Raw genomic sequence first — 25,011 nt, 5'->3', positions numbered from 1 at the left:
ATTAGGAAAATAAATAGAAAACCATTCAAAGGTAAAATTCTAACTTCAGGAGTAGATTTTACCTAAATATCTAATACAGGCTTAGTTTTACTAGACAGGCTGAAGTTTTTAAAAGTGGTAATCAAATTGAAAAAAAAATACCACTGTTTTCTGACTTAAAAGTGCAATTAATTGTATATTTTGATATTTTCTCTTTGTCATAAAGCTGTCCTATCCCAAGGATGTTCACACAGTGAAAAGGACTTGGTGTAAGAACCACATATGATGTGGCTTCGTTTGGAGAGTGACTCATCGAACATTTACTGCACAGACAATAAGCACTGAGCCTGCACTGTTAGTGCAGTGGAACAAGCTGTTTCATTTCACAGCTTGGCCGAGTCATTTATAGCCCACAAAAAAATTACTTAACACATGGTGGCATATGTAACTTAATAAGGCTTTCTTTGAGAAGGAGGTGGAAGATGGCATTTGTGTACACAAAAACATCCATACACATACCCAACCTAACACAATATGTTAGCACTCTTTTGTGCTATAAACCTAGTAGGCATACTATCATGATAGCTGGAGATGAAAAATTTTGGTAAGAACAAGCCTATTCACTCCTCACATCATGATTTCCAGATTCCCCCTCAGATTTATACTGCAGCTCTGAGGCACTTTCGGTGAAATATGCTTAAAGTCTTGCTCATACCTCCCTGGAGCTACTCACTGGAGAGCACAGCCGTGTGTGCTGCACAGCTTGGGTACCAGAGCAAAAGCTTCTGCACTGACTGTTCATGTGGAAGACAGGTATGCTCTTATATTAATAGATTTCCTTTTGCATACTTACATTTCCTGGTGCAGTGGTAGCAGCTCACTGTTGAGATGCTCTTTCTCTTGCATTAAATAAGAATGATTACTGAAATTATTGTTGCTAATAGGACTACTAAGTGTAAGAGTATGAGACATTGCCTATTCTGTGTGACAGTAAGAGCTGAGATAATTCTAACAAAGCTCATTGTGACTAACATACGAAAGAAAACAAAATCTGTCTCCAGGACCATCAGAGTATTTTGGGGCTGGCTGTAGAGAACCTAGGAAATTTTAGTATAAGAATGAATACTTGTAATCTCTACTGTGATTCTACTAACTGCATAATCTGTCCAACAGAGCAATGGAGGATGATCCTTTCCATTAATAGGATAAATATAGAATCAGCTCAGTCAAAACTAAAAAAACCTATTAATCCAAATTTTGCTCAGGAGAGATGAACAGAAATGTTCTGCAGAGTATTCCATAGTATTATGCAAAATTTAGAGTTCTATAGTCCGTGGAGAACTGATGCCTGAAAGCATCTTACAGTAATGTGGACATGGTTCCTAAAGTTGCCAGTCTGGAGAAATATCAATTTACCTTTGGATCCTGCCTGGAGTTTTCTATTAAATGCTTTTTTTTTTAGGGTTTTTTTTTAGGTTTTTTGTTTTGTTTTGTTTTTTTTTTTTAGTTTTTAACCTTCCACCAGAAATCTTTACAGACAAATGTACCTGCTTTTTGGTGGAATGCACACTTTACATTTTCCCTTTCATTCAGCACTCAGCAGTGCCATTATTCTTTATTTCATACAACACTGGTTCCCTCAAGCTGCTATAACAGACATCCTAAAGTTGGTATTTCATTGCGCTGTTGAACTGATGTGTATGGCTAAAATACACAGAGATATGTTTGAATAAAAAATATTATACAAAAACCTAGAGCAGAAGAAAAAGTACGGGGACAGTACAGCACTTATGCAAATCCACTCAGAGATTTGTGATGAAGACTGAAATGATGGAAAGAAAGAGAGAAAGGGAAAACATGTTTTTATTTAGAGTGTTCGTGAATTAGTAAGAAACCAGCTAACTGGAATTATATAAAACATAAAAAACAATGGCAAAGGTCAACATTTTAATTCCGTGTTCCAGGTGGCAAAATGATGCTACAGAAGAGGTCACAATCTTCTGTAGGAGTGAAAATGCCACAAATGTTTCTGAGTTTCTGAAGTTCCCTGGGAAATGAGAGTGACAGTAGAACTTCTCTCACAAAGAAAGGTGAGCTGGGAATCATGGACTTTAGTAAAATAAAAGGGCCTAATATTCAGTCATGGGATAATATGATAGATAGGTAGCAGAGATGCAAGGGGAAATGATTTATAGTGCAAGACTGAAAATTTTCTATATGATCACCTAAAATATTTTTTCAGGACTTTTTAGAGAAAAAAAAAGTCAGAGACTGATTCCTCTCAGATCCTGGGACCTTTCCCTGGTGCCACACAGAAAATAGGTAATGCTGCCTTCGAATCTGAGGGTGTCCCAGATAAGGGGCTTTGAGGCTATGATTTCTTGGCCTTCACCTGGATTTTATACCAATTCCGCCTGCAACTGGAAAATTTATGATGAAAAGTTTCCTCCAAATGATGTCCACCAGAAAAGAGGAATAAGAAAACGCACATATGTTGATGTTTATCTCTGTCTGGCTTAGAAACTCTCTCTACATTTTCTGAAGTCACTGAAGCATACACCATCTATCTGTAGATAAAAAGAAACCCAGCTATTTTGTAACTAATTGAAAATCCTTTTCTGCTCTGGGCAGTATGCATGCAGTGGAACTTTTATAATTAGCTGAATCTTTCCAAAAATGAATACAAAGGAGTATCTCATAGTGAGCTAATGCTCTGACATATCTTGCAGGTTTACTTTCTGGCAACTGAAAAAGTTTAATCTCTTGTTCTGAGAGTTAATGCTTCATAGACTTTATGCACTGAGGCCAACCCTCATGATTTTGTCAAGAATCCCTGAGATTTAACATTGCTCTTTTGAAGATGACTGTTGAAGTCTTGCTCATAATTTACATATAAAAATTAAAGCTGTGCATAACAGAATTGAAAGTAGGGTTTTGCAAAACCTCAGAAATAGAAAGTGCAACATAGATTTTTGCATGTTATTTAAAACTTGTCTGGTGAGTTTTGAAATGAACCCAAGCTATTGGGACATGGAAAAGCACCCAAGATATTACTGTTATATACTAATTATTAATTTGTAATAAAGTATAGCATTGCATTCGCAATCATCATCCATGAATATGATGCCAATACCTGAAGAAATTTCACGGGCTTTCTTTACAATTTCAATCAATTTAGAACAGAAATAAGGGGTGGTGGGGGGTTTAAACGAAAACCAAAGGCAGATTTAGGAAACCAGAACATATATTTTCCTGGATTTTGAATTTATTTAGAAAGAATTTCACACTGTAAGAGAGAAGATTGGAGAAAAATCTGATATTCAGATTTATTAAACCTCCAGTTCAGGTTTACATGAACTGATGAAAGATACCTTCATCCAAAGAGTCGCTACAAAAGCAGTCTTGTTAAAGTAAAGAATATTTAAAAACTCCACAGCATTGCCTTTTTAGATACCCTAAAGAGACACAATATGACTACTGAATATCTGCTTGGAATTGGCTCAAACCCAAGAAAATACACTGTCCCTTAGGGTAATGCTCATGAAGAATGACTTGCCAAGCAGGTGCCTGCCCATGGTTAGATACCACACCAGCTGAGACACTCAGCACCACTAGAGAGAACCCTGCAAAGTACCAGATCAAGCTTCTCCTACTTCATCACATAGATGAACCAGTGTCAGGCTGCAATTTCAGTGTTATTTGTGAGCAACCTTATGCCCACAAACTGTTTCTGCATCTGTCAGGAAAAACAGTCTAGGATGTATATTTTCTCACAGAATATAAGTCTCTTAATTCTAGGTCAGAAAAGATATTAACAGCTGTATAAAATCTCAGAAATAATTTTAACTGATTAAAGGACATGCAAAATATTAAATGATTGAGGACTGAGGAAAAAAAAGGATTCAAAGACTAAGTCACTAGTTCTCATTAGCATTTAGTGACTTGAACAGATTTTTACTGAGCTCCCAATGAAAGTAATAAATCACTGAGTACATAGGCACAAAAATAAAGGCAGAAATATTTAAATATGCAAATATTGAGGTAGATATATAGATTAGTTCAGGAACATTAATAAAGTCTCTAAAGATCAATTCAAATTATGATCCACTGTAGGAAGGAAATGTTTTGCTAAAATCTATGAGCCAACTTTCTCAAATTCAAAGTATGATATCTGGATCATGTAAAATTGACATATGTTTTCTTCCCTGAGAGCGGGATCAAGTTGTTCATCTGATTTGGAAAATATGGCATATTTATATTCATATGAATTTAAATGGACTTATTGATCAGTGGTAGTGCTAATTATTTATCTATTGTGATTATCATTGTGAAATACAGGATTTCATGGCCAAAGAAGCTGAAGACCATGTTTTATTTTTGAAGTTATTTTATCTTTGTTTTATCTTTGACGCCCAATTTTACCCTCTCCCAACCACATGGGCCACAAGTCCCCTTGCATGAGGTTTCAGAAGCAAAACTTTGTGGATCCCTTGCATCATCAATTTAACTTCTCTGCACATTTTCATTCTTCCTTCCCAACATAGTTTGGCTGCAGGAAAGAATGCAGACCTTTAAGTCTATGATTCTGACCAAGGATCATCATACAGATGTGGAGACTGCAAACTTGGTACTGAAAAGGCTCACAAGACATCTAATTATCCTGTGCAAAGCATTCAACTTCCAATTTCAAAATAAAATCCATACAATACAATTCAGTAGCACAATATAAACAACCCTCTACATTAAATAGAGCTTAGCCTGAGATGTCCATCATGCTGTAAGTTAATAGTCACAATTTCCATTAAAAAATCAAAATTTCTATCTCAGACCTTTTGTGATAAATACTTTCAGCAACTTGCACTACTTATTCTTTGTAAAATGTTTGGGTTTATCCCATAATAATAATAATAATAATAATAATAATAATAATAATGCTAGTGGTAGTTAGCAAACCCCTAAAATTTAGAAAGGATAGTGGTCTGGATTATATGTTTACAATCATTATTTTCACAAAAATATAAGTAATTATAAGTAGTCCTAATCAGGAAGGTGAGGCAACTACAGTTAAAAAGAGTAATAGCAACTGAATGTACATTGGTAAACTTCATTACTTTTCTAAACTATCACAGAGAAGCATATAGAGGCAACAAGATAATGAGCTTTCAAGCTTCGTGCTGAATTTACTTCTTTTTTCCATGTGACATATAAGCTCCAGCAAAGGAGTATTTTTTATCAAGAATGCTTCAAGAAACATAAGGCAAGTCTGCTACCCTGCTGAGTACTGTGCTTTCTGATTTTGAAAGCTGTTTGTTATGCTTTGAAAAAAGGCACTGGTAAAAGCAGAATTAACTCCTCTGCTGTCAACTGACAAAACTGGCGCAACTGGCATTGACAAAAAAAAAAAATTGTTGAGTTTTCCTCAGTGATTTACCGTAAAACCATCACCATTTCGCTCAGAAAAAGAATGTGAAAAAATAAACAACCTGGCTTGGATTTTTTTTCCTGTTAATTAACAATTTTGGGTTTTTTAATAACCCCTTATTTACAAAGCCTGTGATCAGATATTCCAGGTCTTGTTGTCATTAGGGAATGAAAAGAATACATTAACTGTAGGCAGTTGCAGCAGGGAACATCAAGTAATAGAACCTAATTACTTGGGAGGAATTCAACTAGCCCAGTGGTTATGAAAAATACTATGGAGTTTTTAATAAGCAGTTGAATCAGATTGCTGCTTTAAACTCTTTCTGATGAGATGTTCCCTTAAAGAAAATTATACCATCCTCAGCACCAGTCTAGCTGAAAAGATTGTTACCTGTAACTAATCACCAAGTCTTAAAAAGTCATAAATAGGCACTGGTGCTGAAAGAGCTCTCCCCAAATTCCTGCTTATTGCTCCCCATACAGTGTCCCTGACTTGATCTCCTGTAGCCATAATGTTTGTACAGCTGCCTAATGAGCTCGTTGGCAGAAATGATCCTGCTCACTGTAACCTCACCCCCTCCCTGCCCCATCCTAGTGTATTGATTTTGGGTTAGTCACCTAACCTGAATCAGCACACACCTTATGTCACCATGAAGGGCAGGACGATGTTCAGGGAAAGGAAAAATGGCATTTTACAGTCATAATGATGGTTTAAAGTATGGTTTATGAAGCAATTGTAAACTGATAGAATGACTCACAGAGCAAAGGACTGCTGGAGCACTCCAGTCCAACCTCACACCCATAGGGTTAACTTCCACATTAGATGAAGCTGAAAAGAGTGTTTTCGTAGAGTTTTGAACCAAAACTTTATATTGCGTGGTTTTGTTGAGTTGGTTGGTTTAGCTTGCTTTTTATTTTCCTTTTATTCAGTTAGAATTTCCTTTACTTCAGCTTGTGAATGTTATCTATTTCCTATTTCTGACTGCTGAGCTCCGAGAAGAGTCTGGCTTCATCTTCTTCATAGTAAAAAGCACCCAGTGGAAGGGAAGTATCCTTTCCTATCACCTGCTACCTGCATAGTTAATTTTACAGCCCAGTATGCAAGTAATAATGATCACAAAGATATTTTGTAAATTAATATTGTTTCATGAAAAATTGCTACTTTTATTGTACAAGTGACCTCCTTGGAAAAAAATCTGATTTGAAGAGTGTTTTAATCTCTGTTTGGAGCAGAACAGAGTGGACACTGTACATTTTTCTATGAGACCATGAAAAAAATCTATTGCTTTGTGGGAAGAGGACATTGTCTCCAATGCCAGGACTTTCAATATTTTTAAAATCGCTTTGGGCACCAGTTGCATATTTTCAGTTTTGCTCATTTTAAAGAAGTCTAAAGAATATTGAATCTGTTTTGTGGTCCTTGCATTATTTCCCAACTGTTTGAAAACAAAAATCTCTTTTTATAGCACAACTATTTTACTGTCAACAATAAGGAAAAGCTGCCTCAGGAAAAGAGCTTTAAATATAGCTGTGGTGCTATCAACAAGTTAGCACTTCTGCTTGAAAGCAAGTCCAGTTCATTCCAGAGTTTTGCTGCAGGAGATAGAAGTCAGATGAATGCAAGCTGAGTTCTTCGTCGCTCCTTTTTTGCTGGAGGGAGCTGGAGAGCTCAGATGCATTGGATACATCTTTCTGTCTGATAATGTCTGGCTGGGTGTGCTCTATTTTAAGTTGAAGGCTGGTTGTGAATCCCAACGTTTTATAATGCTGGGAATGAGTGTTCATGAAATGTGCTGAACTCAGCTGAATGTGGAGTTTATCTAAAGACAGCTTGGTCATTCTAAGAAGTGAGCAGAAGTGAGTTGTCCCTTTGGCCCAACTGCTAGGCAAAAATCAAAAGAAGGAATGTAACAGCCTGGAAACACCTCACAGCTCAAGGATACTTCAGTCCCTTGTTACTCTTTACTAGAAAAACCTAAAGAATGAAATTTATACTTTTCCTCACTCTTGTTTTGACTGACATATGTCAGATTTCCTCATGGGCTGCCCATTCCCCAAACTTTCAAAGTCTGTGCTTCCAAACAAGCCCATGGTGTGAACATTAAAATTATTATATGCCCTCTGACAAGTTCCCACATCGTTTTTGTCCCTTATTCTCCAGTTTCATCTTTGTTCCTCTAGGATTTCCAAGAGTTGGTTAACTTCCACCCTCCCAGCTGGTGAAGGATCCTTTTCTTCCTTCCATTAACCAACAGTGAGTTAAAAGTCTAAATGCTGGTGGGTTTTAAACCTTGAAGTAATCACTGAAGTATTTGAGAGTGAACTTTCCTGAACTGTTGACATTATTTCCATGCCTTTCCTAAGGCCTAATTCTAAAATTATATGATGTATATATATAGTTCAAATTTGAGATAGATTGAACGGTCAGTGATGATAAATATTAGGGACACTGTCTAAAAAAGGAGGAAGTTACTAATTCTATATGTTGTGTTTTAATATGATCTGCTTGTGTTTTCTTGTTGTGATTTTTCCCTCGAGATTATAACAGGTTTTAACTCTGCTATGATTCTTGGTGAACTACAGTGAAGTGAGCAGGGACAGACCCACTATCTCCACAGAGGTAAAGGATTCAGAGAAGAGCACATATGATCTCTTTAGGCACCCAGAGCTTCTTGCCAGGCTTGTCACAGGTCAACAAGGGAAACTGCTGTCTGCTAACATATTTTGTGGGTGAAATTATTTCAGCAAATACAACAAACTCCTCTGAAAGACAAAAAAAAAAAAAAAAAAAAAAAAAACAAAAAAAAAAAACAAAAAACAAAACAAAAGACTAGGAGGCAATCAGTAACTGTAGATCTACAGAACTCAAGATACAGTGAATCAGGAATGTTCCTACTTCTTTCTAATGAGTTTTGTGTCAATAAATGAATCTATGGAAGAATTATGCAGGCTCTCTATCATCACTACAATGCTGGGTTCAAATTTTTTTTTTACATTTTCCAGTGAGATTTGAAAGGAAAGATGAGAGGACTAGTGTGGGGTTTTCCTCAAGAAGAACCAAAAGAGAAGCTTCTTTCATTGCTAAATTGATCACTAATCCTGGCAAAATTTATTTTGCCTAGTTAAAAAACAACCAACCAACCAACTAAAACAACCAACCAACCCCCCAATCAATCCATAAAATAAACAAACAAACAAAAACAAAAAAGCAGCCCCCTCAGACTGGTTAGAAACACTGAATTCTGAAAACTGAAAATAATAAATTATATAAATGCAATTGAAATAGAGTTAGTACTTGCTATCTACAGATGCACAAAATTGGTAGATTTTTGACCTGTTTCAGGGTTCATCCTGGTTCTCTCTAACAATTATATCTCTATGATTTCAAAGTGGTTATGTTGTATTTGAGTAAAGTGTTAACCCAAAACTTCCCCCCTATTCTATCTTTCATGCCCTAATTAGAGCTTTTCTAACAAATAAAACAAAAAAAAACCCCAAATTGACACCATCTTGTGCTTCTTGTTAGTTCAAGATAATTATGGAACTTAACACTCCAAATGGCAATTGCACTTAGTGTTGAGCACAGCAGTCGTTTTAGAACTTCAGACCAAATCAAATTAGCATTTTTGTCAAATAAAGTTAAATGTGCATGAAAGTTACTTCTTGATGCATTTAGAGTAATGTTTTACAGTGACTGTCACCTAAAATCTGCTGGACATTAGGTAACCCTGCTGCAAGGATTCATCTGTCTGAACGTCACTGTCTTTACCTGAGGGATTGCTCTTCTAGAATGCAGTTGGTCTTATTTGCAAATAGATCTCTAAAATAGGTCAGATCAATTGTACCTCCAGAATGGTTATTTCATTCCACTGATTACAAATTTTTTATTTAAGTGGCTGATCCTCCCATAAATCCCATGATGAAATTTCTCATTGTATTACCTATTTCGAAGATCCCAGCTAGAAAAAAAAATATTGAATTAGGTATTTTTATATATAGTAGACAAAACTCTAAGTTTTTAATTAGGTAATTAACATAGAAACAGAATGAGTAAGAGACTGAAATAAAACTTTTTTTTATTCAGCAAAATGCCCAAACTGCTTAAGCAGGTCCTGCTTGCAAAATCTTAACGATCAGATCATAATTTTCCTTATCAAGGAAATATCTTATCTTTGAATCTTATTTAAGATTCAAAAGAAATTTCCAGTGAAATCACTAATCATCAAATTATTGTATATGTTTATAATAAAGAAGACCACTAAACTAGTAGAACATATAAAAGCCAATTGTAAAACTGAATATTAGTAAGATTTGTAACACAGGTCTTATCTTTTTTGATTATCCATTGCAGCTAAAAGCAGGGATGTTCATTCTCTAGAGAATAAAAGGTAATGAAACAAAAGCAGTATTTTGAATAATGAAGAACCCTACAGACACAGATGAAGTATTTCATTCAGGAACAAGGTTTGTTTTTTATTTCCAAAGAGGTATGGAAAAAAACTATTCAGTCATAATATATGTGTGTCTATATGTATGTGTATATCTATGTGAGATTCACTAACTTATATATGTGTACAAATGTCTACATATACATGCACACATGTTGTCAGGACTTAATGAATGCAGTGAAATACCTCAAGACACTGTCAGGGAAGGAAGTTCCCATAAAATAAAGCACCACAAGAGGCACAGATGGCAACCAGGAAGCCATTAATTGCAGCCCTAAACTGAGGTGAAGGTTTGGAATTAGCACACTAGACAAAACCCCACTGTGATGTGGGAACTTGCAATAAGTGCAGAGGGCAACCACAGGAAGATGCCAGGCTGAGGCAGATCTGTGTAACCTATCTGGACAAAAATTCCCACCATGGCAAACCATGAGAAAGGAAGCAAGTCCTTATATGCATAACAGCCCAAGCTGTGGGAACAGCATCTACATTCTGTGGATACCTGGGAGTTAGATTGTATGAAAGTGGCACCTCCAGAAGAACACTCTAAGGACCCCCACCAGCAAGAAGACCAGAGGAGGAAGGGCAGGAAGAATGCCACAGTGATCCATGTGGTGGTGACTACATTTCTACTTAATCTTTCTCTCTGCTCTCTCTGCCCTCCCTACCACACATCTACTCTTCAATAAAATTCATACTCCTGACATTGGTATATGATCTCATTTGCACCTTAATTTGGGCAGAAGCATCTTTTTCATAATCAGATGCTAACACACGTGTATGAATATATGTTCATTTGTTCAAATGCAAGATATATATCATTGAAGTAGATTTAATCCTAGGAATGCACCTTGCCTCAGCACAAAGTATTTACTTGTTGAATCAAGTCTAAATCAAGTCTAAATATTTGGGCTCAAATTTAAGTTTATGAAGTTAGAGTTATGTAAGTTAATTTCAAATTGCTGATACCAGTTTTGATCCTAGCATGTAGCATTATACAAATTTTACGCTTAAAATTGTTCCTAGATCCTACCTTCCTTTTCAAAATTTACTGCAAAAAAAAAGGAAAAAAAGACACAAAAAATGCCACTAGCATCAGTACAGAAACCAACTAGAGGAGCAAAAAGATTACATAGTTTGGATATTTCTCTGAACACAAGACAGGTTATCTGATTTCCAAAAAGTTTGTGTCACAAAGGATTCCTTCCATTTATGTAAGCAACTTTCTGAAATACAGTTCTGCTTATTTAAAGTAAATAAAGTATTGTGAATACCTGGGGAGTTAAAGATCACCTATAGAGTAGGACAAAAACATTCCTACTCTAACTGATAGAGTAAAAGCTGTTGAGTCTTAGTTCAGGTTTGCTCAGAGGACAGATTTCCCACATTCAGGAATAATTTACAGAACTTTAGTTGCTCGGTCATCTAAATGCTTCAATTTTTTCTGCATTCTCCAGCACCACTCCTGTATTTTCCACATACTGTAAAGCTTCTCATTGTGTGTTCCCTCTTCTCATGTCCATATCAGGCTGCTGAGATTTCAGTGAAGTACACCATGTTCTAAACTGTTAAACATTATTCATTCAGGCCACTACATCTCTTTGGCTGTGTATGTCATCTATGTGTGTCATCACCATGTATAAATACTATATAATTCATACAGAAGTGAAGCAATGTTTCCTGCGCAATGCAATGAAATATATTAATTTATTTCAAAATTTATTGCAGAACTCAAATGAGGCAATACTGAATTCCAACAGTAAAACTTCCTTTAACTCACTGAAGGCAGTCTCTCCTGTCACAAGCGTCACTTGAATTCCAACACCTGTCTGGATAGGTGAGGGGAGAGCAGTGGAATGTTGTTTACCAGACTTCAGTATGGCTTTTGATGCTATCTCCCATGATATCCTCATAGGCAAAGTCATTAAGTGAAGGTTGGGCAAGTGGATGGTGAGATGGATGGAGAACTGGCTGAACAGGAGAACTCAGGGGGTTTTGATCAGTGGCACAGAGACCTGGATGAAAACCTGAAACAAGTGACATCCTACAAGGGTTTTGATACTGGGTCCAATCTTGTTCAACATATAACTTAGATGAAGGGGTAGATACCTCCCAGCAAGTTCACTGATGAAACAAGGCTGGGAGGAGAGGCCAATACCCCAGAGGGCTGTGCAGCCCTTCAGATGGATCTCAGCATCCTGGGGTCAACAGGCTGGAGAGATGGGTAGAGAAGAACCTTCTGGAATTCAACTCAGGCAAATGCAGGGTTCTGCACCTGGGGAGGAGCACAGATTACACCTGCTGGAAGGCAGCTCTATAGAGAAGGACCTGGGAGTCCTGGTGGACAATTAGCTCAGCATGTGTCCCCTTGTGCCAAGAAGGCCAAATGAAGAGCATTGGCAGCAGGCTGAGGGAGGTGATCCTGCCCATCTACTCAGCCCTTGTGAGGCCACATATGCTGTCCTGTGTCTAGTTCTGGGCTCCACAGTACAAGAGAGACATGGAGATCCTGGAGCAGGTCCATCAAAGGGCTACAAGAATTTTTTCCTCTCATGAGGAAAAGCTGTTAGAATTGGGCCTATCCAGTTTTGAGAAGAGACAACTGAGAGAAGGCGTTGCCAATGTCTGTGAGTATCTGAAGGGATGGTGATAAGAGGATGGACCGAGCTCTGTTCAGTGGTGCCGAGCAGTAGGACAAGAGCAACGGGCAGAAACTCATGCACAGCAAGTTCCACCTGAACATGAAGAAGTACTTCTTTACTTTGTGGGTGACCAAGCAATGGAACAGATTGCCCAGAGAGAGTGTGGAGTCTCCTTCACTGGAGATATTTAAAGGCCATCAGGACAGATGGAAGGACAGAATGTTTAGTGTGCATTCTAAAGTTTCCAGACAGAAGCACTGTCTTTCCACTTATGCCAATTTCAAAATGATACAGAAACCTTGAAGTTCCTCTGCCAACCATCAAAGGTAACTTGGTACCATAAAACAAGTGTTTATACAAGGCTTAAAGCACTTCAGTCAGGCGAGAATGTATTGGAAATCTGATTTTGTCATTACAAGGGACTGCATTATAAAGATCAGGTTATAAATTCAAATTATTCATTAGGAAACTAAGGAAGATGCCAATTTTATTCATCCCTCCCTAAATTTTGTTGGGATTGTTTTAATGAAACAATTAAAACTACATCAAAACCTGTAATTTCTTTAGGAATTCGATCAAATAATTTTTGGACCTTTTTTAAGAAAAGAATCTGCTATAGTGTAATTTGGATTATTAACATAAAAATAATAACGTAGATAAATTCACAAAATGCATCCAAAACATCTCATTTGTTTTTTTTTTACTTTAATCTGTGATCATAACAGACATAGTATCCCCAAGAAAGAACTTTCTCCCAAAATTATAGCAGAAATTGGAATAATTATTACCTTTGGCCAGTGCTTTAAATATGTATCCACATATTCAGTTGGTCCCAGAGAGGGCCAGAGAAAAAAGGATGTGTTTGTTGTTTGTGTGGGTGTTCTTTCTCTCAGGATTTGCATCCCTTCCCATTATATCCATTTTTTGAGCTGTCTTCAGTTTAGAATCTCTAGCCAGTGGCAGAAAATTGTACTTGAAACAAATTAGTCAGTTTTGTTCAACAAGAAAACAGCAATATTTTATTTTGGAATTTTCTTCAGAACAACTAGCCTGAGGGCAGTAGATGCTGCCAATAAAGAGGGAAATGATTTATCATATTATAGTTGGATGTAGCTGTGATATCTGAGTGGTTTTTCCTTATAATGTAAGAAGGCACATATCCAAAATAATGAGATATTTATGGAAAGTTTATGGCCTCTTAACCTTTCCTCCTTGATAGATCTGTACTTGCATACAAGAAGGTAGATTGAACAAGACAATTTCAAGAGTCTGGGAATAAAAAACAGTGTACAATGACACATTAGTTGCTGGATTTTTTTTCCAGAGAATGAGAAATGTTAGAAAAACTGGCTTTGCCTCACTCATGCTGCCTTTCTGGTTGCTGTTGGTAAACAGTATGCTTTGGCAATGTCTCCACTACTGAAGACAAATTGTAAAAATATATTTCTCATGCTGCAGGATTTTTCCAAGTATACCCATTTTCTGAAGGTAAGTTGAGTGTCTCCAATATATCATTTTCTTACTATAATTTTGTATATCTGGAGTAGCTCCTTTAATCAGTGGAACAACATCTAGGTAAGGTGTGGTTGCTAGGAGAGATGAAGAGCATCTCCTAGGATCTGCTTCTTAAATTCTGTTTAACTATTGCTGTGAAAGCTCTTTTTGTGTTCAAAATGTTCACCAACAGGAGAAAAAAAATCTCATGTTATTTTTCTTTTATTCTTTTTCTAACACTGTTTAGATTCCTTTCTTAGGGAATGGCAGCTTTCATGTATAGATTTATCATGGGCTTTAAAAACCTATTGTTACACCGATAGTTTCTGAATCATACCAATCTGTATTGCAATTTTACAGGAATTTAGATAACTTTGCTCTGTGGATGTGTTTGAAAAGGATGCACCAAGTAGGAAGGAAGATACTCAGCATAGATATTGTGTAGGCTTCACTTTTTCAAACATAAAAATGGTGGGGAAAATGTGTCTCTGTAAAGTCAAGAGACTTGCATACTGCTTTAAAATATAAATGAAACCCAAAATAGTCTTAAAGCCAGCAGATAAACAATGAGATAAGGTGTCTTTTTTGTTAGTCTCACAAATGTCCAGAGACAGGGTGGAAAGATCCCCTTTTCTCTCTTTTACTTGCCAAGAAAAAGGAAATTTTCAGATGATCAGACTAGTTAGAAGGGCATAGCTGATAGAAAAGGCAAATAATTGCATTCAGATCAGTGGGAATCCAATTCCTTCAAGAATATAACAGAGTGTTCCATGAATATGAATGTGTTTCTAAAAAGTTAAACACTCAGCCAGGCACAGCCAAGGCAATCAGGAGGCTGGTGAATAATGCCATAGATATTGGACGAGCAGCAGGAGGAAAAAGCAAGAATCCAAAGCACACTCAGCAGGCATTGATGCAAGTTACACATGGGACTAGTAAATCACCCAAACTGACTAATTACGGTAGGCAGAATGTTAGCAGGCTTCTGAAAAGAATGTGGACTTCTAGGTACTACAGAAGTGTGAAACATGAAGGCAGGTGTATGTATCAGATGTTTGACCCAGTTGATCTCCAGAAGGCTTGTGCATTTTCCAAGGCATGCAAATTCAGTCATGGTGTTATCACATCACAATCAGTCAGAGTGCAAAGCCAATATGTCAGACAAAAAAATAAAATCTAAAAAAATATTTTAAAATAAGGTATGACAGAAAGAAAGCATACCAAAGTGTGTTTTCAGAAAATAAAGACTTCGGCAATGGATGGCATTAACAAACATTAACACACATAATTTGAGAGCACTAATCTCATCTGATATGGCCGACTAAAAGATTAGATAAGGAAGCTAAAATAAATGCTTTAAATTTTCATTATAATCTTTTGGCTCCTAACCCAAGGAAAAGTACTGTCTCCTCTGGAATGGCAGATTTGATTAAAAATTTGTGGGATACCCATAACGTTCTGGAACAGCAACTGGATTGAGGCAGAAAAATAGAGTATTTCAAACAGCAGAATACACCTATGCTTGAAGACCCTGAATTGCTGTGCAGAGAAGGATAAAGTTTATTTATCCTTTATTGCATCAACTTCTACACACAGAGTACATTACTTTGAGCCACTAGATTTGTCTAGTCTTCTGTCCATTTGATTCCCTCCCAGTCATAGCCTAGTAACATCAGAACAAATAATGCACAAAAGGCAAGACCAACATACAACAGCCTAAAGTAATTACAAATTCCTTTGCAGGACAAACTGTTAGGAATTCTTTATGAGAAATACATACACTGTTACTTTCCCTTAACAGACAAGCTATTATTCACACACTGCAGCAGTGGATAACACATTTCATTAGAGCTGTAAGCCTGTAAGACTAATATCATAGGATGCAATAATGAACTTTATGGAAAGCATATTAATCTGAAAATAAAGTGGGGACAAAGCAGGAGTTTCTAGTTATAGATATGAAAGCAAACTCTCTACCAGAAGACTTGGACATATCCAGGCATTGTCATCATAGGAAAGATTTATATTCATTCTAATGCACTGATTTTTAAAGCCTTTTCTCTTGGAACACAATTTACAGTCCAGTAATTTTAAGGATTCTCACATGCTAAAATAAGGATCAGCTGAAGTTTAATTTTAGCTTGCCATGTGATTTATCTGCATTTAAACAGCATTCCAAAGTAACAGTTTGAATATCAGTCCAAAAAATGGGGCTGTATTCAAGAATATGAGAGGGTAAACAAAAAAAAACCTCTTTTCTGAAGCCCCAGTTAAATAGTTTAATTTCTAAATTATAAATTATCCTAAAAAAAAAAAAATAAGGCTATTAAGACATTAAGGAGCTACAAAGGACTGTCTAGTATAGAAACAGGTAATGGCAATCTTGGTTTTGGATTTTTTAACATTTCAAATAAATACAGCAGAAGTGAAGCTCTAATACAGACTTCTTCCATAGGAACGGCTGTGCTGTTATTTGTAGGCAAGGTTAGAATAATCTATTTACAGGAAATTCTTGATAAAATATGCTGTATTTGTGAATGGAAGCTTTTTGGATTTGGATTCTTATTTCTGTCCTTGAGTATTAATTTCAGCAAGCAACTGGACTAGAATATAGGAAAAACATACTACTGTTAAAGATAATCAATCAGTAGAACAGAGTAACGAAGCTGGAAGTCTCTATCAGCAATAAGAATTTTTTGGTGCAAGCTGAAAAAAGCCTTTTAGGAACAATATTGTGCTTTGAATCATTGGGATGACCTCTTGAAGACTTAACATCATTGCTACTACTGAATAGTCTATATGCATTTGAGTACTAAATATTATTGACCTCAGAACAGATATATTTTACTTACTTTTTTCCCTTGGAGTATGCACAAAATTCCAGATCCTAATGACACTGCTAAATGGAAGAGATCGCCTGAATTTTCCAGGAAACTGACATTTAAAAGTCCTACCTGTTAAGTCCTAGTTTCAGTTTCATGACAGAGTGGAAACCATTTAGGATTTAGCAATTCACCTCCTATCATATTATTACCTCAACCTGACTTTTATTGATCCTAAATGAACATTAATCATGGAAAGTGACTCTCTTTCTATTTTAAATTTCTCACTAGATGAAGTAGCCCTTCTTTAGACACGGTTCAGTTTCAGTTAATCACACTCCAGCACCTTCACCCTCACTCAGTTTTGGTGGGGGGATCCCTCTGCTTGCTTTCCAGTGTTGACAGTCTTCACTGTTAACTGGTTATACTAAATGTGCCAGGTAGCATTGAATCCGATTTCTTTCATGACCACATCTTATTAAAAGAGATAAGTTTTTGAACTCTGCCATATTTTTTTTTTTTATTCTGAATTTGAACCATATATATTTGTCAGATTTTTGATGGAATTACTAGCATTCTGATTCCAAGCACAAACACTCTGAGCTCATTGCAACTCCAAGAAGTCACCAGAAGAAGCTTTCTGAAAGTTCCAAGAAGCTGTATGTTAACAGAAATGCATTTAAGAGTTAGTCCAATAAAAGTGATTAATAATATTAAGCAAACAAATTAACTTTCCAGGTCATTACTGAAGGTAATTTCAAAGGTATGATATTCTGGTTTTCAGAATAAATACTTGTGCTTTGCAGATTTTTTGTTGTTTCATTTGTCTTCTTAGTAATTTTTTTGAAAAATTAAACAGATCCCATGGGAAAAGCAGAATTTTTAAAAATAAAACTTTAAAAAATCAATTTTTTTAGAATTATCTTGAGACATAATTTAAGGGCTAATAGCCTTTTAGTCAAAGTTCATACAGAATTCAGAACTGCAGAAACTGTAAACCAGCTACTAGTTAAGCACAGTCACCCTGTATTTTTTACTTTTCTTTTGATGACTCTTTACAGTGACAGTTCAAGAATAGGCTGATTTGTAATACTGTAAATCAATGTTGTTTGTGATATGGATACAAGAACACAGAACTTGTCCTTCTTTTCCTATATTTTTTATCTCTGGCTGTAAAGTTTTTTCTTATTTAAATTCTTTCTGCTTCTTTTTTAGGAAAACCAGCTGGATTATACTGGCAAATACCTCAGGAAGGCAGAACTAATTGCTCCAATTATTACTGGAGAGCCAGGTGGGAAATTAGAATGTGAGGCCAGTTGGGGATACATAAAAAAATACTTCTCAGAGTTTAGAGAGGAAGCTGATAATACTTAGCTTATAAGGCTGCTGTTGTTTATCTTGACTCCGTTTTGAGTGGTGGTTTTAGGCATTAGTAGTAAGGCTATTCCTAGCTTAAGGAAACATGTATAATATATAGACTTGTTTTTAAAAGACAAGAGAGGATAAAGACTACTGTCAGTGCATAGGCCTGACTCATCCCTTAAGGATCCCTTGTGACAGAAAAGTATATCTGCTCTTTTAAATTCTTAAAATCAGCATATGACAGGCTACATGCAAGTGCTTTCAGTACTTGTTTTCTATTCCCTTATGTCCTTTTTTTTGCTCTGTAATGTAGCAGCTGCTCATGTGAGAAATTACCCTTGCTGGTATTTTCTCCTTTAAATTTTGTTGGCATTGATTAAAATTATGCTGTCGAGTAGTAGATGGCAGACCCTTGCTAGAAGGTAATGGCAGAAAGCAAGGTTCTGATTTTATAATAAAGACAGTTTAAACAAAGTCAGGTTGAATTTTAGCCTTTATGTTTATAGGGATAGTAGAGAAGTTTGGCAATTCTTCTTTCAATTAGCTATCTTCCTGGGAAAGGATCACATGTTAATCAGGATTATTTTATTTCGCAAAAAAAGTTACATATAAATCAGAAGGGCAATAGGACTATAAAAGCAGGTATTACAGACACTAAGAATGGTTTTTTAAAAAGAGATTAACAGGTTTATATTGTACTTGAGGAAAAGCAATGAGAATGTGCAGCAATTTCTTTTGCTATGTACATGACATGAACTCAAAACTAAACAATACAATTCAGCCACTGTTCAAGTCAGGGGTAATCCGACTGGTGGTGAAATGTTGGTAACATTTCAGATTGTCTTTATTTCTCTCAACATCCATGGATCAAGATCCATTAGAATCAAGTCAACAGTCTCATACTCAGCCAGTAAAAGACTCTGTTTATTAAAAAAAAAAAACAAACCTCACAATTCCAGACTTTTTCCAGGTTCTCATACATTTTGGTATATGTTAGGCTTAAACGTGCAAAAATCCAGAATTATTTGACTTGTTGGGAAGACAGCAAATGTCAAAGATAGTATTTGCCCTAAATAGATGATGCTTCCTGTGGTTTTGAGATACCAATCTAAAAAAGCCTTAAAAATAATTGGTTTAAGCCTTGATCCAGAAACCCAGAACTATTCTCCACCATGGTGAAAGTGATTGCTTCTGACTTGGTCATTTATTGTGATTTATATAGTGTTATTTATACAGCTAGGAGTCAGGAATCATGTTAGAGAAAATAAAAATTTTCTGTTTAGTTCATTTCAATTAAATTTAAGAAAAAAAAAATGTACTAGTTTATTATCTGTAGGTAAATTGAAGACTACTGCAGCATTTGAATTCACAGTTCCTCTGTCTATTCAGTCACTTCCCCACATAAATATAGAAATAAGCAGCTGTATGCTACGTAATGATACTTGCAGTTTTCATTGGAAATAACAGTTCTCAGATTCTTGCTACCCAATACTGTAGCAATGTGACATTCTGATGTGACATTCTGATGTTGCTTCAGTAGCTGAAACAATCCAAAGGTAAGAAACTAAAAAGAAAGTGGAATTTTCCTGGCACAGAGTTACTGACCTATCTGTTCAAAACAAAACACTGGGTGAAGTGTGTGAAATGTGGGTGCCTGATGCTCCTAATTAAAGGTACAGAAGAAATCACTGCTAAAGGATGGAAATGTTTTTACTTTTGTGATTGTCAAACACCTGAGTGTTCCCAGAACACCACTCACACTGAGCAGGCATATTTGAAGTTTGTGTGCTGAGCCCTTCAAAAATCTTTGTCAGCTCTTTCATATCAAAGAGTCATAGAATGGTTTGGGTTGGAAGGGATCTTTAATGATTATCTGCTTTCAACCCCACCCCATGAGAGGGACACCTTCCACTTCATCATAAAGTGAAAACTCCAATGTTCAACCTGTCCTTGAACACTTCCAGGGTTAGGGCATCCATCACTTCTCTTGGAAACCTGATCCAGTGCCTCATATATTCAATCTAAATCTACTCTCAGTTTAAAACCATTGTCACTGTAGGCCCTGGTAGAAAGTTTTTTCCTTTTTTTCTAAGTCCCCTTTTTGTATTTAAAGGCTACAACAAGGTCTCCTCAGAGTCTTCTTTTCTCCAGGCTGGACAACCCCAACTCTCAGCCTGTCTTCATAGGAGAGGTGCCCTGTCTCTGATCATTCTAATGTAGGAAAGTTTCTCACCTTCAGTAAACCTCATATTTTTATCCTAGACAAACCAGACATCAAAGTATAGATTTGTGCATATACAAAAGCATTTGCAAATCTCAGTAACTGTATCATAATTATCAGTTAATAACTTTCCTTATCTGCCTTTTTTATCCTCTTATAACTTTCTGGTTGAAAGTCCAATATTAGGGCATTTTTCTCTGAACATGCTCATAAGGATTAATTTTAGACTTCTGATATTTCAACATTTGGATTTAAAAGAAATCAAAATGCAAGTTTTTTAAGGTGTGAGGTGCAGCAAGTCCTCAGCCTGCTCTTGGTCATAGTACAATGAGTCCTGTGGTTTAGAGTGTTACTTTAGCCTAATTTAAGAGAAAGTAAAAATGAATTCTTTCTTCTGAGTTTTAATTACTTTGAAGAATATGGCATTGGTTAGTTGTGCCTGTTCTGTCAGTTTGTTTCATGCCTTGTTTTACTCAAGAGAGCTAATCCACTTATCACTCCTGGGTGCTCCTCTTCAGGAAAAACAGTGTGAAACAGTTTGCAAGACAATTTGCTCCAGGGTCTATTCTGTGCAGAAAGGATGGATGAAAATTTCACTAGGATGGTTGAAAAAGCTAAAAAGGAACATTTACAAGTCAAATTATTCCCAGACAGAGGGTCATGCACCTTTCCAAAATCTTATTAGAAAGACTCCCTAGCATGTTTCAAGGTTTCTGTGGTATTTCAACAATTTTTGTCATAAATAAAGATTAGACTGCCTAAATTATTGAGATAAGAAATCAAACGATTAAAACTGAATTTCTTAGTTTATAATTTTGGCTGATTAACCACAAAGCTCAAAAATTAAGAAATAAAAGGTGTTTTTTATCTTAGATTACTCTGAATAGATGAAATGAAACCTGTACTGTACTGTACTGTAAAATTTGCCTGTTAAAATATGATCACAGGGCAAGTTTGGGGCTTGCTGTTATTGTGTTTGCTTTTTTTCCCCCTTTAATCTATAATTTATGCAAATTACTAGCATGCCAGAAAAAAAAATAAAAGCTCCTGCATGACTTCACTAAAGGTTATACTAAATGAGAGCATAACTGTCATATCATTTTGTAAAAATACAGTAAGTATATGTGCATCTTTAGATTTTGAAATAGTACAAATCTATTCCTTCTTTTCTCCTAGGGAAATGTACTTACTGGGGCTTTACTAGAACATTCTGAAAATTTCTGTTCAATTTCAATAGTCTGTAGAGGGAGACAGTTTCTTACTCAGAGAACTTTGTTTAATTACACTCAAAGTATGAGGCTCAAAGGAACCACTGGAAAGGTCATAAAGTGAATCTTTGAGACATGGCTGAACAGTGAACAGAAGTTTTTGGTAAAATAATCCCAGTGTCTTCGAAGGTGTGGGTGAGGTGCTACACTGCTCCTATAGAAAAATTACAATTTTCTGACTGAAAATCCTCACAACAATAAGGCCAGCCACAGAGGATGAGAGAAGCACAGTGAGTACGCATTCACTCAAAAACCACCTGACATACTCCTAAAAGAGTTTTTGCTTGAGATGACCCTCAGTGGTTGAGGATTGAGGAATGACTGAGGAATGATATTTTGCATGCATACAGAGTCTTCAAAAGGAGAAGATGCAACATTTCCATGACAATGCTATTTATATCTATATATCTCTCTTCTACTAGAAAAAGTGGCATCTTGGGATTACCTATCAAATTCACACTTTTAAAATGTATGGAAATAATTTTTCCCATAATTTTTTTTGAAATGGATAAATGGTTGGTAGATGGAAAATACCATCTGGAGCCTATTGGCTGAGCAACTTTATGGGACAGATAGACCAGTCATGATCTACTACTGAATCAAGATATTAATCATGTGCTTTTAATTGTTAGTTTCAGTGCTTACATTGATGCAATTGCGCTTTTTATCATGTCTGTAATACTCTAACCATGTCATAAGAAATCTCTGAAGAAGGTATATTGCACTTGCTGAAACAAATACAGAAGTTGGCTTGCATAACACAATGGAGATCACAGTATGTATAAGATTTACTGAAGCTTAAGAAGACGAAGTATTTCATCTGCTCAGGGCAGAATGCCCAGAGTAAGATAGCATGCAACAATGCATATCATAAAAATAACTAATAACGTGTCCAAGAACAAAATTCTGATTTTGTTAAATATTATGAAGTAGTACAAAAATACAGAATATGAGAAGATAATATATTGAGAAACAAAGATTATCATAGAAAGAATCACAGTTGCTTATATTGACCATTTGGTTATGTCAGCAAAGGAAATAGTACTGTTTTCCAGTATTTACTTAAAACTGTACTGATATATGTTAATAGCACAAAAACTACTCCCAACAAAACATTAACACAAGTGGGCAAACAATTAAAAAATGAGAATTTTTCCCCTGAAGATTCCACTTATGTAAATGCCTAAATTTTGCTGTCATACCCCCATGAGCTGAACTCAAATCCTGTTGCTACAGTTTTGATTCAGCCATCTAGAAATCAATTCTCATTGTTATTTGAGGATCTCACCTTTCTTTCCATTCAGCTACTGGTCTTAAAGATCCTCTGAGTCCCCTGCCACATTTGCCAGGCCTGTGTGTATGACTTGGATGACTAAAACATTTCACATAGCAATACATCTGCATGTACAAGCAATTAAATTTATTCTTAACCATTTTAAAGACATTAACCCAAGGCTACTTTTTACAGAAGTTATGCCCTAAGAATATCTGAAAATGTAAAAAAAAGAGAACCAGAATTAAAAAGTTTTAAATGTAACTCTAAGTCATTATTTGTAAATAAGAATACAAATGCCAGCTATGGGAGATCTCTACAGTTAATGAAAAGTGGGAATGAAGATTGCTTCCACTTAACTTCAGAGCTCATCTGATCCACAACACAGGTAGGTGAACTACAAAAAATGCATGGTTTTAAGATTTTTATTCTTTTTAAATCATCTATAAAAATAATGCCATTCTCAGTTAATCTTGAGTTTCTCTAAATTCTGAACAACTTTCCCAAAATATAATTACATTTACATGGTGAAAGTCAAATGCTCTTGAATTGTTTTCCAGTTTTTAGTTTAATTCATCCTTTGACACTGACATTTCCCCTTTCAGTCAGCTAGAAATCTGACACTAAAATCCAGCCTGACTGCACCAGCCTTTCTCAAAGGCAAAAAACACTCAATAAGAACCAGTCATTTTATCAGACCAGGAGTTGTGACACTTGAGCTCCCAAAGTAGCAGAGGTGAATTGCATTGTAAGTGAAAATTAGGGAATTAATAATTAATAATAATTAATAATACCAATAAAAAATGAAAATATTTTGTATTTGTAGGCTCTGAAATTTTGGATCCATGACATAACCTAAAGGGCAACTTATGATGAATAAAATAATGAAAAGGTATTTTTTAACATAATTATAAATCAGTATAAGACTCACCATGGCAAAATAAAAATAAAAAATTCTCAACTTCCCATTTTCATCCCACCATTTCTCTTTTAAAAAACAAATGTTTTGTTAGTGCTTAAATATACTACTGAAAAATTGAATTTTGATAGGAAGATTATCAAAGTATTTGATATTTGATAAAGAAAATTATTAAGTATTGTTTAATGAGTACTATGTATGGAAAGTTAGTAAATGCATATATACAGGTAAGAATTCTTGCTTTGGAAAAGAGAACTTTACAGATCTATCTGTAAATTCTTATTTGATTTCTTCAACTCTGTGGAACGTTAGACTGCTTTTACCTCAAATATGGAAACAGTAATTATTTCCTCATGTACAGAGATTCTAGAAACCTGAAAAATGTTGATTTTTTTTTAATTACCAAACTTAAGATCAATTTATCAATTATATTTATAAATTTCAATTTATGAATTAATTAATACTCAAAGCTTCATTGAAATTCATCTTAATGAAAAACGTCTTATTTTAATAATAAAATGAAGGTCATGACAATTAAGTTTTATATTTGAGGTCAACATAAACATACACTTGAAAGAATATACCTCATATGTAAAAGGAAATGGAATTTTCATAACGTGTCCTTCAGTACAAAACACTTTCCATTTTCATGTGGTTTTCCATTATTATTTACACATGAAAAAGATAATCACATTCTTCATGAAATTTTGAAAGTCATTCTTTCAGCTTTCCAGCTCCAATATTACGTTTTCTTTTCTCAGCATCACATTAATACCAAAACAACATCAATCAGAATTTCCCAATCCAATAAATGTTTCATTATAGTGCATCTGCATTAAATGCAGCAGTCAAGCCTGCTCAGCTAATATTTTTATTTAAAATTAATGTTTTATGTAAACACGAATATTAATAATTGATTTGTGAAGTAAATATTCTGAAATGTTATACAGAGCATGACAGGCATTAGATATATTCTTTGAATTCACTGGGTATTGAGTCAGCTCCATACTTTGTATGTTTTATTTGAAAAGCAATGAACATCAGAAGACATTTTATATTATTCATTGTAATCTAAGTATTTAATTACTTTAAATATACAGATAGGACACCATTCTCATTTAAACTGAAGACTCATTACATTGGTGTTCTGTGTAAATGGCCC

The 25,011-nt window shown here is 35.4% G+C and overlaps 1 protein-coding gene and 2 long non-coding RNA genes across 12 annotated transcripts in view; 2 read left to right on the top strand and 1 right to left on the bottom strand.

Annotated features, from left to right (window-relative positions):
* PCLO (piccolo presynaptic cytomatrix protein) overlaps positions 1-25,011 on the bottom strand; it is a 315,212-nt gene that overhangs the window by 18,346 nt on the left and 271,855 nt on the right. The window lies entirely within an intron of this gene.
* Positions 312-12,719, top strand: LOC137474947 (uncharacterized). Of its 2 annotated transcripts, none has more exons than XR_010999572.1 (3): positions 312-792; positions 9,752-9,887; positions 11,577-12,719. It is a non-coding gene; the product is annotated as an uncharacterized lncRNA (long non-coding RNA). The 2 variants fall into 2 exon arrangements; XR_010999571.1 differs by having other exon boundaries at positions 316-792; positions 9,779-9,887.
* Positions 13,096-21,183, top strand: LOC137473691 (uncharacterized). 2 transcript variants are annotated; one of them, XR_010998939.1, is made up of 4 exons: positions 13,096-13,978; positions 17,098-17,246; positions 18,022-18,097; positions 19,706-21,183. It is a non-coding gene; the product is annotated as an uncharacterized lncRNA (long non-coding RNA). The 2 variants fall into 2 exon arrangements; XR_010998940.1 differs by lacking the exon at positions 17,098-17,246.

The sequence above is a fragment of the Anomalospiza imberbis genome, chromosome 5 (assembly GCF_031753505.1).
Source record: "Anomalospiza imberbis isolate Cuckoo-Finch-1a 21T00152 chromosome 5, ASM3175350v1, whole genome shotgun sequence".
Classification (NCBI taxonomy): domain Eukaryota; kingdom Metazoa; phylum Chordata; class Aves; order Passeriformes; family Viduidae; genus Anomalospiza; species Anomalospiza imberbis.
This window is presented reverse-complemented; position numbering and strand designations above follow the sequence as displayed.